Source organism: Apteryx mantelli, chromosome 3 (genome assembly GCF_036417845.1).
Source record: "Apteryx mantelli isolate bAptMan1 chromosome 3, bAptMan1.hap1, whole genome shotgun sequence".
In the NCBI taxonomy this organism is placed as follows: domain Eukaryota; kingdom Metazoa; phylum Chordata; class Aves; order Apterygiformes; family Apterygidae; genus Apteryx; species Apteryx mantelli.
In genome coordinates this window covers 73,034,759-73,050,607 of record NC_089980.1, presented here as the reverse complement: position 1 = coordinate 73,050,607, position 15,849 = coordinate 73,034,759, and positions in this window count along the sequence as shown.

The following is a 15,849-nucleotide window of genomic DNA, read 5'->3' as shown; positions in this document are numbered from 1 at the left end:
TGCAGAACACTGAGCAGACATCTTCATTAAGCTGTCCACACTGCTGCTCCTATCTTTTTGCTGAAAGGTTACAATTACTTCAGAATCCATCTGTATATACAAATAGTTTAAATCATGCCTCCCAAGGTGCATTGCTCTGCACTTACCTACACTGCACTCCATCTGCCACTGCATTACTCAGTTACTTAGTTTTGTCAAGACTGAGGTGCCTCACAGTCCACCAGTCTTGTCTTGCCTGCCACACTTACCTAGCCAGAAGGTATCACTACCTCATTAGCCAGCCTTTCTAGTAGGTCCTCTACAAGTACACTAAACAATTCTGGCATTTGTATTGATCCATGAGGCACCCCACTATTTTAATTTTGTGAAGGGAACTGAGCAATTATTTCTACTCCACCCCTACATACTATCTCTTAACTGGATTTTAATCCACAGCTGACCGGATGTTACCGCTTCTCCTGCTGGTAACCAAATTTCCTTAGCAGTCCTTTGTGACAGGTCTTTATCCAAAGCCTTTTGTCTTGAATTCAAGTTCCACTGGTTCCCTGTTATTTTGCTATCACCTCACACTTTTGCTTAAAATGCAGAGATCTAACATCGATGCCTTTGTTTCTTTTTTCCAAACTGTTTGTTGACCCAGAAGCTTTCATTGCTAAGCACGTTGTTATTTCAGTGTCCCATAAAGGCAGGTGAGCTTCAGGCCCCTTTTACAGCAGCTCTGCTGCGGAGGGGAGCTAAACTAAATACATCCAAAAGGCTATCGCTTTTGTGTGAGTAGCAATCTCTTCAGCAGCAATTCTCTCAGCCACTTGAAAGCGTCAAAAAAAAAATCGAGAAATTATGCTTTCACAGCAAGTACACATGCAAGCACCTGCATCCCAGTGTGGGACTGACTGAGGGTTCACTTTTAACCCTCGGTCTGGGGTTATAGGGCTGATTTCGACACCTGTCAGTCAGCAGCTATGACTTTCTCCCTAGTGGGGGCAGAGCGCTGTTTTTGCGTTGTCCTCACGAAAGGCTCCCCGCAGACCGGTCAAACGCGCTCCGCACCGGTCAGTTTTCTCCCTTCCCCTCAGACACCGCCGCCCCCACGGGAGCTCCCCTCCGTCCCCCTCGCACCCCACAGCGGCCTCGCCACGGCCCCGCTCCCCGCGCCCCAACCCCGGCTCCTCCCTCCGCCCCGGGCCGCGCTTCCCGCCCCGCGTCGCCTCGCCGCCCGCGCGGCGGCCGTTGGGGCGGGCGCTACCGCCCGCCCGCCTCTGCGCAACGGGCGGGGCGGGGCGCCTCGCCCCCGCCAGGTAACGGCGGTGCACCCAACTCTTTTGCTTTCAAAACCTCGAGTCAGGACGACTAAACTGATCGGCCTGGCTAAGGCAGATGGTGAGATTTATACAGGTACTTCAGGTTCCTTGCTCTTTGCTGGTGTTTTTCCTGGGTGCCTGTGGGCCATGCTTTTCAAACTCTTCTTTGTAGGTATAAGGAATAAAAAAATACTTTAGAAAAAGAAGGAGGAATTCCAATGATCATCTGATACCAGAAATAATGGCAGAAAATATTACAGACTTCTGAGAATGAGTTGGAAGTAGCAGAGCAACTGGAGAGGAAAACTGCTCCAAAATTAGGGCCTTTTACAATAGCGGTCAAACTTTCTTCTGTAAGGGGATTTTGAGGCTTTTTTTTTTTCTCCATGTTTTTAAGCACTGGTAGTGAGCGGGGGCTCAGCTCATGTTAGAAACTTTGGGAGTGCTAATAGAGATAAAACAGTCTGTAGCAAATTTAGCACTGCAGTGTCAAGCTATGAAGTCTCAATGGCAGTGTTTAAAATACGCGCAGCCAGAGAGCTTCATCTAAAGCTGTACTTCAAGCACTGCTGATACAGATGGGATTAGACTGGCCTTGTCAGTCCTGGGAGACTTCAGAAAAAACACTTTTCCAGACAAGGCCATTGTGCCCTGAATGGCAGACATTGCAGTTTTTGAAGGCTATTTTGTTTACTGCTTATTGGTTTCTGCTAGCAGAAAACAACAGGCTTAAATATCAAAGACCAGCTGTGATTCTGATCAAGACATGATCATTCTGCCAGCACAGGGCAGGGGACAGAGACTGGAGTTGGTGGCTAGGGGGGAAGGTTGCGCACCTATTTTGCTGGTTTAAACAGTGTGGAACAACTGCACAGCAGAGCTGCAGATCCCCTCAAGTAATGCATATTCTGATTCATTTTTCATTAGGTAGCATAAAGAGGGGAAGAAGCAACTCATACACTGATTCCGTTTCCTCGATAGCATATACCTTGGGGCATTATACATATTCTGTGACACATACTGTTGATATCACCTTGGTTTCCCAAAGCTTTCAGTTCATGGATTTCAAATTTGGCAAATAAAAAGCTTTAATAATTTTTACATTCACATTAACCTTAGACTAGACCTGCCAAATCTGACTTGCTGAGAATGAGTGATACTCATTTTGGATTAATTTTAAGGCACTCTTAAAAAGCATTATCCCCTCCCCCTGTGATAAAAGAATTTTGCTGTTGTTTTCAATGATCCATTTAAAATCTCACTCTGCTTTTGAGGTTCTTTTTGTAATCTAATTTAAATTTCTACTGCTTGGAAGGCCTGCTAAGAATTCTTAATTGGTATATGGAACAGTAAATATAAAAACAAATAGCAAAACATGGTGGAACAGAACAAAACATTTTAAATATAATAGAAACAAGAAGTGACTTTGTTGCCACTCTTCCAGCAGTGCAAACCTTTTTCTTTAACAGAACGCTGTGCTGCAGTTCTCTTCCATAACCTCTTATCTTCTTCTTACACATATAGGATTTTTCTTTTCTAAATTATTTTTGGAGTCATAGTTCTGCACAATTTGATTTCTTCTTTTTACCCCTTTATTCCTCCCTCAGCTTCCTTGTAACCAAGAAAATAATTTCTTTCTCTAATAATTGCTGTGTGGAATGGAGATTATATCATAGAAATTAGAGATGAAAATGGCAAGTTAGGTCATTTAGTAGTGCATCTCCACTGCTTATGCATGGTGATTCCCCACACTGTAACATGTCCTCTAGTGTTCTGTCTAATCCAATTTCGTAAATTGGGTTGACTTCTATTTAAAATGGGAGGCTGTTCCATAATACAGCAGAGGTCACCAAGAGGAATGTCCTACATATTGGGCAGTTGATAGATTTAAAAAAAGAAATCAAATCAAGCTTTTACCATATATATATGCGTATATATTTTAATTCTTGCTAACACCATATTGGGAAGTGTACAGAAACCATTTAGGAACACTGGAACACTGATGCAGTTTGTAATGACTTTGAAGGACCACTGAGGATTAATCATGTCAAGAAGTGCAACATAGGGACTGCTTCTACAGCAGTTCTTCCCACACAAGTGCGCATTGCCCCAAATAGGAACTGCACAAGTGAACTGGCAGCAGAATCAATCCCAGTGTATGTAATCCCATTGAAAAACAAACTAAAAATGCAGTGTATTAATTCATCTACAGTGTGACTTCTGGCTCAGTTGTTTATGGATTTGAATTGATGAAGTACAAAACTACTGTATAACTGGCTAAGCGAAGACCCATTAATCTAGCCCCAGAAATTTTTAAGTGATTATCCCTAGTTTATGGTGGAGAAAGAGACAAGGAGGCACAAAGTAATTGAGGCACCTAATTTGGTTTGAGTGATTTCAGTGGGAGCTGGCCGTCTACATAGCTGCTGAGTGCCTTAGACCTTTGTGGCTTTTGGCTTGTATAGTTGGCCTCCAGTCCCCTCTTCTAAACACTGCATAGAACTTCTAATTCAGTAATTTGTCATATGAGGCATTAGAATGGATGAAGCTCCAGTATTTCTTATGGGTTGTTTTGTAATTAATTGGCCATTGTTATTTAGCTTAATGTTATGTTTTGTTTCTGAAGATAAACAGTCAATGGGTACTGTTGGTACTTGGCTGCTTTGAAAATTGTTTCTTTTTTTACGTGCCTGAGGCTGTGTGTAGTGTTCCAGGTTGGAGCAGTAATGCAGTTTTGAAGTTAATTCCCCAGTTGTGTCCACTTACCACGCTCTGGTTTAGTTTGCAGAGTGGTTTTGGTATGTGCTAACTAAATTTTGTTTCCTTTCAGAGAAACTAAACCAGAAGCTTTGCTCCATTTGCACAGCAATAGCACTTCAACACCTGGTGGTGGTCCAAGCCTAAAACTAGTGCTTTGAAAGACTTTGATTCACACAAGGGAGAGCACACTCAGTTCAGGGGATCAGACTAACCTTGGTTTGAAAATCCCCCAGGCTGCTTGGATTGCAGATATAGAGATCTCAGTACCAACAGCTTCTATCGACTGATCTGCTACTATTGTGTCAAATTATTAGCCAATGATAACTTTAGCCTGAGATTTTATGAATATAGTTTCTGGCACCTCCATCTGGCAATTTGGCGCCTTGTGTGCATTAGGGACTCACTACATGCCTCTTCCAATTCCACTGGAAGAATAAGTCACATTTCTCTCTGGCTTAATCACTTGGAAACTACATTATCTCAAATTTAAAATTGCTTTTTCCTATTTACAAAACCAGGAATGGTTTCTAAGAGCTCTACTCCTCCCACATCTCTTTCTTTGCTTCTTTTCCAGCTGGGTCCATCATGATTCCAGTGCTCAGATAACAAAGCACCATCCACAGGGTGAGGCGGGTGGAGGCACATCGAGAGGATGTAACTGCCCACCACACATTTAGATCTCTTTTCACTGAATCAGGTGAAAAAGATAGTACTTAATGCCTTTAAGAAAGGGCCTTGCGTGACAAGTACAAATTATACTTCGTGTTCCTGTAATTTGACCGGTCAACACCTGGTCTAAAACAAGTGATATACTGTTAAAAGAGAATTCCAAAGCCACAACTAACACACAGACTATTGTTTTCCATATGAAATAAACAAGCAGTTAAACCCCTTCTGCCCCCCAAACCCTCTCTGGAAACCAGAAAACCTAAACCCACAAAACTTTACAAATAAGATTTTAGAAGATGGAGAAAATGTAGATAACATAGCACACCAGTTTATATTTACAGCAGTGTTCTTTCTTTTCTATTAATGCCTAAATAAATCAATTTTCAGTTTTTGAATCATCATAAAACTAGAAACATTTTAAGATAAAACCGGCAAAATAAACATTCAGCAGATAGGGTCTCCATCAAAATAAGTATGTTTTATTTTGGCTAGTAAATTTAAGCACTGCTTTAGTTTTGTGTATATAAATAAGAAAACTGGAGTGCTCAGATGACATTAGTTTAATAACATCTGCTGAGAATTATTCTTTAAATTCTATTCACTGCCAGAACTGACTGTAGGTGCCCAGCAGACCAAACAAAGACAAAAACAAAACAGTAAATAATTGTTCAAGAAACCACTTTTGAATTGTGGTACTTGGAGTAATAACAGTTTGGCTCTCTATAATACAGTATATAATTGAACCAGGTTTAAAAAAAAAAAAAAAAAGCTTTCTGAGAGGGATGTCTCCATGCATCAGAAATATGCAGGTAGAAAGAACTCAAGAGAGAACAAGAGCTTAAAACTAGGGCAGAGAAGGAAGGCATCTGCAAGATTCAGTGACTACCAAAGAGGAAATGAGTTTGTAGTCTGATAGTGAGGAAAGTGCTGCTTCAGGCAGTCAGCTGGGTGAACGCAAACCCCTGTTCTTGGCTGTCAGAGCAAAACCAGTCAAGTTTGTCTGAACTGGCTTGGGACTGGCTTGTATAAACCTTTCAGTTCTGTGAGGGCAGGCATTTATATCAGAAAAGAGAGGAATCCGTAGAGTATCATGTCTTAAACCATCACACTTTCCTGCAAATTGAGTGTCTGTCCACAGTCTGTGTTAAAGGCAAGAACCATTGGCTTTGTTTTAAGAGAAGTGCCTGGAACTGTGTTTTAAGTGGGGTTAGGTGTACGCTCTGAGGATGTCTTGTGGCTTGAGCCATGGACTGAGGAATGTGTTATGTTGTGTTACGTAAGAAGAATCTGGCCTCAAGAGGTGCTGGGCATGGGCCATTCCTGCTGATCTTATTAATGTCACTAGTGTGAATAAGGGCTTGTCTACACATAAAGCTATTTCTGATTAATGCCACATGTGGATGCTCTGGCCACACATGACATTAATCAAGAACAATTAATCAGGAACAACTCCATGTGTAGACAAGCCCAAATTTAATGTGAGGGTGGTCACAGAATGGTGTTCTACACAAGAGAGACCTCAAAGCAGATGAGTAATTGCCCGTTGTTTCCTTGTGGATAATAATACCCTTTTGGCAGAGAATGAATAGACATTAGAGAATGACTTCATTTTTCATTGCTAGGTACACACACGCACCACTATCAACAATATTGAGTCCCAAGAACACTGGAGGGTGGATTACTAAAATGGGCATCTCTTGGCTGTTGCTGTCTAGTATGCATTTCTATGCATTACTGCAGACATAGCTGTGTTGGCCAGAGGTGTGAAGAGGTGTGCTTCTTCCTCTATCCCAGGAAAGGATTAGCATGCACTATAGCTTGTTTGCTTAGGACAAGCTTGGGTTAAGTTCTCCTGGTTAAAAACAAAGTGTTGTTAGTGTAAGGCTGCTGACAAATGCTTCTTCCTGTGGGCAGCTTTTAAAAATTGGGACAGTTCAAAGTACCACAGGATAACGTCTTCCTGTTACCATCATGGGCATCTCCTGAGTTGGGAGAAGAAGGTTAGAAGGCAAGATTATTGTGGAGATGGGTTGGTATGTTCAGGAGATATTTATCAATATCTGATCTGGCTCCCAGACTGGCTGTTAATTTAATTGTTTTTATGAAAGCTCTTCTCCCTACCACTTTTCTGAGGAGCTGACTGCCCGTGTTTAGCTCACTCTGGGTGTTGCCCATACTTTTTTTTCCTTCCTTTTCTTCTCTCTGCCTTTTGGGGCTTGAACCAAGAAGTCCCAGCCCTGGCTCTGTGCCTGGTCAGATTGGTAGGACTCCGATTGCGCTGGAATGATGTGTTTTTTCTGCTGAGAATTTTTAGTTGAGTTCACTCTGACATATCATTTCTCATGATGAAGTAATATGAAATCCCACGAAAGCCAGTGTGTACCACAGGTTAGGACAGAGGATTTTTTTCCTTTTGTGAGCGGGGATGTGGAATAGCAGGCCAGTATTCAGATTCTTATATGGTCTGATCTGGAGCAGCATATGAGCACAGGTTTGCAATATCCAAGGCTATCATGTATTTTGGGGTCCAAGGCTATAGCGTATTTTGGGGCAAGTATCTCCTATTGAAGCTGTTCCACTTCATTGGGAAAGGGAGGCTGTGAGACTCCAACTGGCTAGTTAAGGTGGACCCAGGTTCAGCTGTGTTCCAGTAAACATGTAAAAGTTTGTACGAAGTGGAGTAGCTATAGTAGGACAGATTGAAACAGATTTTTTCAAAACACCCAATGACCTTGACATTTGGCCACTTCCCAGGGAACCAGGAGAATGAATTCAAGTTCATGCAATGAATGAGGCAGGGGGACTTCAGAACGCGTTTCCCAGCACATGTGCATGTGCCCTAATCCCGACAGATGTGTGCCCTGACCCCGCTGCTCTCTCTTACCTCTCCAAAATGCTGAATGTGAGAATGCTGGCAGGGTTTAGGCATGAGGTAGGGCTGTGAACAGCTTGACAGTCTGGCCCATTCCTACCTGTAGATCTCCTGCTCTGCCCTCAAGTTAGAGCAGCAATTGAAAGGGATCTGTGGATTGTGGCAATGCTGAAATGTTAGCTTGAGATACCTAAAGGTGGAGTCAGGCACCCAAGTCATTTGTGGATTTAGTTCATAAAATCTGAAGTGTGGTATAGCTTAATAATTGGTTTCCATAAGTGCTTCATTTTAGCAATAAAAATGTATTTCATGTATGTATAAATTGGCATTTTTAATTATTCTCACAAGGGTATTAGAAAAATGGGTATAATTTATACTGTAATTTATGGCACTCAAATGTAACTCAAGGAGTAGCATTTTTGGTATGAACAGGGGTTTTTTTGTTACATTTTACTTAGCCTTTTAAAATTATAGTCAGCTGAGGGAGTGTGTGCAGCTTTTATTATAGATCCTTTCTTAAGCTGATTCTAGATGTCCCAAAAGCTGAAAAACAGTGACTTGGCCTTTGTAACCTTTCCTTTCAGTAGATTTATGCTTTTAAAACCTCATCATCAGCTCATGGCAAAATGCTCTTCATGGTGCCACACCTTAGAGACAGACTAAAGCTCCTGCTGGAACAGAATGTGCATGTTCTCTTGTTTCCTATATGGAACAGTTTTACGCTTTTGTTCTGTGATCTGTGCTGACTTTTGATATGTTTAGGGTTGCAAGATAAAGAATTAGCTTTAAATCCCAGAGCCATAAATATGTTTTGTCCTAGTTAAAACCCTCTCCTCTCCATGTGTGATAATATGGAATTGGAGATATCTGAGAAGCTTGAGCTAGCAGTCAGATGAGGGGCTGGACGCAGGGCACATCCAAGTCAGGAGTCTATTACTATGGAATTTGCTTTCTCCATTTATTGCCAGAGCATGAATCTGTTGACCTTTAGGTCATGCTGTCTTTTCTACTACATCTTCTCTGGGGAAAAAAGATGAGAGGATTAAAGGAGTGTTTCTTGATTTATTTTTTTTTAATTTTGCGGGGGGGCAAGTAAGAAGGTCTTAAGTTTTTGGATGTGAGTGCTCTTCATTAGTACTTAGTCTTAAATGGATGGAATATGGACATTTTAACGATGCTTAAATAAATAAACAGTATCATAAAGGGACATAGCCTTTAAAAATATTAGCTGTCTAAAGTACTGCAATTTTGGTCATTTAACTCATGGAACTGGCACTCAGATGACAGATACCCAAGGTGTTTCTGACCTTGGGAACATTACTGAGTAATCAGTCATTAAGTAAGCATGAAGTGTTGAACAATTTAGTCAATGTCTTTGGCACTTGCTTTCTTTCAAGGGAAAGTATGTTATCTTCTTGGTCCACCTTCTATTCCAGGACACAAATTTGTTCTAATTTAAAGGCAATACCATTCTATATTTTCCTTGTTTGCTTTTCCCCATCATGCAGCTGCTTAATGGGAGTAACAGCCTTCTGTTCAACTTTTGCTTTTTGCATGTGTCTCTTATTAACAGTATAATAAAACTTGAATTTCACATCTTCAGAGAGCAAAATAATCTTCAATGTATATGGACTGAGTTCAACATTAAGATGGATATGCATAATTCCCATTGAAATAAATGAAACTCAAGCATGTCTATATTTGAGAATAAAATTTGGATGTCTGCATGTTTCTTACAGAATGCTGTGAGGAAGGCAAGCAAAGCATTATCATACCAGGCTTTACAGATAATCGGAGACAAAGAGGATAAATGAATTGTCTGGATCCATTGAGAGAATCATTAGTTAAAGCTCTTACTGGCACTTAGGAGTTTCTGGGTTTGCGGTGGGATGCACAATCCACTTGGTCATATTGCCTAAACTGAGGCACCCTCAGGTAGTGGATAACTCACTGTACCAGTAGGTTATGTGGAAGGTTGGTTGTGTTCTTCAACTTAGCATACAAACAACCAAATCGCTACTTATTCCTCCACACTTCTTGGCAGTGTATGAAAGCAAATGAGCGGTGAATAAAAGGCTCTGAAGACCATGGGGCTCTCTGAAGGCCATGGCTAAAGGGTCAGTTATACCATTTGGTGTACCTTTGTGGCATAATTTGTGGGATTATGTATGCTCATCACGCACCAGTCAGAGCAGGGCGAATGGAGGGGAGGCAGGGGAGGGAACGTCCCGAACAGGGTAGGATGGAATGGAAAGGGGAGGAAGAGGAAATGGGAGGAGTGTGAGAGAAAAGGCAGAATGTGATGGAAAGAGATCTGGGAGCTAAATTAAACAAAGTGTGTTCTAACTTACGTCACATCTCATAGGTTTTAAACGAGTGTCCATTATATATATCCATCTGCTTATTCTGTGTGCTTTATGACAATGCCACTATTAAATATGTATTCCAGGAATTATTAATTTCCTCTGCAACAGAAACATTAATATGTGTTTTTACCATTGTTAATTTGATTTTCTGTTTTTTTATTTCAGAGTTAGTCTTATAGTTTGTGATAGATTGTAACTGCTTTATGGCAGGCTTTTTCTTCTGGTCTGTACTTATTAGTGGACATCTTTGACATTCTTACCTGCTGCATCCACTTTTAGTTTAGGTGAGTCACGCCACAGTTAACAGGGTGTGCTAGATACAATAATATGACTTCTGCAAAAGGCAGTAGCAATAATTTGAAGGAAAAAATTAAGGGAAACCGTGGGGGCCTCCCATTTTCTTCTGGTGTATAAATATTTATAGATGGGAATTACCTCCCAGGCCTTTGATTAGCAGTATAGGTGTCAGAATTGCTAGCTGAAGTACAATGAATTAAATCAATTCCTGAAAAAAATAAAGGTTTGCACTTACTCCCACTGATTTTAATGTCAGATTTCAAATTGACTTTAATTAGAGCAGGACTGTGCCCTTACATGAAAGCCATGTGTTTCCTAAGCATTACATCTTCTATTAAAGGCCATGGATATCCCTTTCACAGCTGGGAATGGAATATGTATGCCCACATTTTAACACTAATGCTCCAGTGTAAAATCTACCCTGGACCATGTGACTGAATGCTTTTTTATTCTGAATTACTTAAAGGGATATTTCTGGAATTTTAAACTTCCTGGTTAGAAATATGTACTTTCTGGTGGAGTGCATTTAAGTAATATAGTCTGAGTTATTAAAAAAAATCATAGAGGTTTTTAATTCCCTGATGAAATCTATCAGATTGTTGAGTTAGGAAGAAATGAGCGTTTGAACATGCAAAACATGCTTATACCAGCTTATATTTAGTATGGGCATATAATCAAATGTCAAAGATTCAGATATGCATTTCTATGTTGTTTCTTTCAGTTAGCCTTACATGTTTTTTTTACTGTTGTAGATACCACATTTGGTAAGCATAACAAAAATTTGGTTTTCAAGCTGACCCTTTTAAGGCAGAATAGCCTGAAGGAAAAGCACCCATTCTGCTTCAAAGAAGATCTGTCAGTAGGAAGGAGGAATAATATGCATGCATAAGTAATTAATAATGATCTGAAGCTTTGATATTTTGTAAGGCCCAGAAAATTGTATTTCTAAAGGATGTAATATATTGTTGGATTGAAACACAGGGTTTAATTCTGGATCCCTTAACAACATTTCTGTTGAGATAAATAGGAATTGAGCTTGAATAAAGACAGAAGTATCAAAAGCACTGGTTTTAGTGGTATGTATGTCCTTTTATTACAGCATTGAATACAGTTTTGGGTATCACTGCAATCCTTAATGGGATAATATGGATGAAAAAGATCTTCAATATGGAGTATAATGAGGTGCTCAAATAGCCAGACTTTTCCCTTAATTTGAAGAATTCATTCCCCTGAAAAGCTCCATTTTTACATACCTAATAGTACAACATGAGATTCAGGGTCCAAATCTCATTGACTAGATTTTGTTTGAATATGTTTTAAAACAGCTGCTTTGACTTCATTAGATGCCTTTAATGTAGCCATTTGTAAAGTCCTTTTCTTGTATAATAGATTAACTTGCAGATAGAAACTGCCTGATACAGCCTTTTGACAGTCCTATTTTTAGAATCAGAGAGAGGTACAGTCAAATAAACCATGCTACAATTAATAAGCTAGATCTCAAGCATGGATCGTTATAGGGAAACTCCCTTTGGATTTTAACAGTTTTTGGGAGCTTCCTGCCCCACTTATAACCACGGAGAATCCTATGGGCAATTTTTACAAGATGCAAAAGTATCTGTGCATTTATCCATTGCTGTCTGTAATAGGTATACATATGTATTTTTTTGTGGGCAAAAAATGTGAACCTGACTATCAACTTTCGCTACTCATTTATCTCTCCTCTTGTCTGTTGTTTCAGCTGGACATAAGGATACTGAACTAACATGTAAACACCCTGTTATCTGCCACATCTCCAGCAACACCACTCTGGTACATTACACAACCGAGACAGACCACGGTTGGAGAACCTGGGGAATATATTGTTATGGTATGCTTTGGAATGGTTAAACTACTCAGGACTCGAATGCTCAATTATACAGAAACATGGACAAACCAGGAAAGTTAATACTAAACCCCTATGGTTTTAGTAAAAGAAAAATTGCAATTCTGGAATCAAAGGAAATGGACTATGAACAGGTAAGTTTTTGCTACACTATTGGCACAGGAACTTTGTGTGGGAAAAATGTATCTTCCTGATGACGGACTTGCTGATTAGTTTAATTTTGTGACTGAGACATGACTTATTTGGAACATTGCACATTTAAAACTGTGAGTATATAACTGATGGAGTTCACTATAGAAGACATCTGTGTATTTTTGTGTGGATAAACTGCGTTTTATATGCAATCAGGCACTGGTTGATTTGGTTATTGTCAGAACATGGTTACTGCCATAGAATCACTTAAAGTGTCTGCCAATTGAAGTGCGTCAAGAAAGAAAAGATTAGATCCAAGGCTTCCGTGACTGGAAGCTTGGATTAGCCAGCTGAGGTTAGTTAACCTAAGTTAGGAATACATCTTCTTTTGTATATTGATATATGTCTGGTGAGAAAGGCTGAAGATCAAATCTCCTATAAATGCAACTTCCCTGCCCACCAGCCACACTCACACACAGTCTTGTACATTCCCCCACCTTTTCCCACGGATGCTTAGATAAATTGGCTGTGCTCTCTCATTGAGCACTGGAGAAGAAACTGCAGAGCAGTTCAGCTTAATACAAACCAGTGGCGCTGGGGTTGTGTTCCCAGAAGTCCTTCTGATGTTTTGCATGACTAGATTACCACTGTGAATGCAGCCACTTGAATGCTATTTTGTAGGACAGTTCCTCTAACTTAAATATGGATAACTAAAACATTCTCTAAGTATATGAGGCATTCGTGATATTTCCAGTTATCAGGTATTTTTGGCCACATTCAGACAGTCCCGTTCAAGGTCATTAATAAACAACAGAGAGCTAGACACACATCCCTGAGGAACCCATCTTATTACTTCTGTCTTCTGCAATCCATTGTCATCACACTGACTTTTTGTTTATGCCTGTTGGAACAGTTTATTATCTAATTCTGTATACTTACATCCTACAAACAAGTTATCTATTCTAATGCCTTGTCTAGACAAAGACTTAAAGGTGTGATGTTAGCACATGCAACCAACTTTAACCCATGCAAAGCTGGCAGAGCCCAGGCTTCCCATGAGGCTGTAACACAGTGTAGTGAGTGTTGAAGATTATGTGTCTTGTCTAAAGCTTAAGAAAGAGATATTTTGACAAAAGCTTTAGGAAGACAGAAGTGTATAGCACTAGTCTCTTTGTGATGTAGTTTGATTCCATCGCCCTTAAAATTGGCATTGTATATTTTTGTAAAACAGTATGTCTTTGTTTTATTTTTAAACCTGCCTATCGTTTCTGCTTTTGTAGAAGCCTCCACAGTTTTATCTAGGACTAGCTGGGTCTCTGCGATGAGTTTTGAACTGATGTATTTGCAGTTGTGTTTAATCTGCAGTGTGGACTTCTAGCTCTACACTGAGCTGGGCAGATAACTTTCAGAGTAAACTGTACTCATACAACTTACTTTTTCATCAAGGTAGTATGTCTACGTTAGATAGTGTTGCCAGGGTTGTCCTATGTGATACTTGAATGTCTTGAATTATGTGGTCATACTCAGATCTGCTATGAAATATATATTGAACTCAACTTTTCAGAGAAACTGTCACCATAGGTATCCAGAAAAGCAGATTTTATGAATATAAAAATTACATATATATATATATATAGTTTGTTTGATTCTTCATTCATTAGAACAGTTGATTGCTGTGCAGAGCAACTTCTTTCTGTATACAATGAATCAAATAAAGCACAACTTTTCTATCTAGGATGGTCTTGGATTTCAGCATTTAAAACCTCACAGCAGTAACACTTGGTATTTTATCAGTGTACAACCTCTGTACAATTATAGTAATTCCAAAAAAAAAAAAGACTTCAGTGTCTGTTGATACCAGCCAAAGATTTATCTCCCCTGTGTAGCCTTGGTGTTTCATATTTTAACAGTTTCACTGTTTTTTTACAGGTGAGGCTAAAATAGGAGTCATTCTATGTCTTGGATACACAGCTTATGATAACATGCATATCTTATTTGTGCTAATTGTTTTTCGTGATTGTTGAATATTCTCGTGTGTCAGCCATTTAGGACCAACAGTATTCCAACCTCTTATCCATATAGGTTCACTTACGTCTTTATCATCTGAGCCTGATGGTGGCAGATGCTATACCACTGTCTTCATCTCTTATCTCCTGATATGCTTAAAGCATATTTTAAGGACATATTCGTCATCTACTTATTTTAATGACTGCCTTTGTAAAAACCTCATTCAGATCCTCAGATATTCTCATGTCCTCTGTCAAGGTCTCTGCTAGTTCAGTTTTCAGTAGTCCTATATCATAGCATTTTGCACTGTCATGCCTTTTACACATTTTTATCTCAGTGATTCTCCTCATACATGTCCTACACAACTCATTGAAAACAGTCTCCATTTCATCCTTTCACCTCTGCCTCACTATCCCTCCACTTTTTATAGAGAATTTTTATTTTTTGAGAACATAATTTTCATCTATCTGGTAAGCCAAGATAACTGGTTTGTGCTCCTTCTTGCATTCTTGAAAACCAGGATAAATCTGCTCTGAGTGATAAGTAGAACCAAATTAAATATGCTCCCTCATATCTTTATTCCCTTGCCATTAAAATACTGCATGTAGTTCCAGTTAAGCATTTTGAATGCATTCAGAAAAATCTTTGCTGTTCTTCACACTTTAGGAGTTCTGTCTGGCCTGTCCAGCAGTCGGAGGATCACATCATCATGAACAGCTCATGCTGCCAGCAGGTCCTCAAAATTCAGTACCACAGCAGTTCTGCAGGATCAGTTGTAAGCAGTCCCAGAACACCTTCAAACCTGCAAAAGAAATTTCTTTTCTCATGACTCAGTGAAATGGAAGCACTGTCTTATAATAACCCATACTCTGATAAATAGTAATCTTCATTAGCATTGGACTTATTCATGTATTTGATTTCATTAGGCAGCTGGATGATGAACACTCATTCTGCCTCATAAATGTAGCTTGCACTAGCCTAGTGTCATAATTTGGTGTGAGTTACATGATCATTGTTCACAGATACATTCTTGGGGGAGGAGGTTGCATTTCAAATACAGGCACAAGAAATTTGACACCATTTTGACTTGATGAGAGAAGCATGCAAGTGTCCTATCATGGACTGGATGCTGTACATTGTTCATTAGCGAAGAGATACCATTTCATCCATAATGCACACAAGCTGTTTAGAGTGATAAGGCAGAACAAGAGACTTGCTAAAGGATGGTCTGCTTTTGCGGAGGCAAGCATGAGACTCCTGCCTCTGTATTGTTCGTCATTCCCCTGCCTATGCGACAACAGTGAGGTCAGGAACACGCTCCAGATTTTCATGTTATAAGATGGAGAAGTTCGAATGGTAATTGCTTGAACATTCAAGAACTGGAATTCCTCTGTGGCAGATCTTTTCCATTAGGTGGGGGGGTGAGTGTGAGCCCAAGCACCAGTTCTGGATGTCTCATGCCTTGCCCAGTAGGCCCCGGTACTCTCATGGAAGAGTGGGAATACAGAATGATCTATGGACGAGGGCTTTATATTTATTGATGTTGCTCCCATGAACAATATA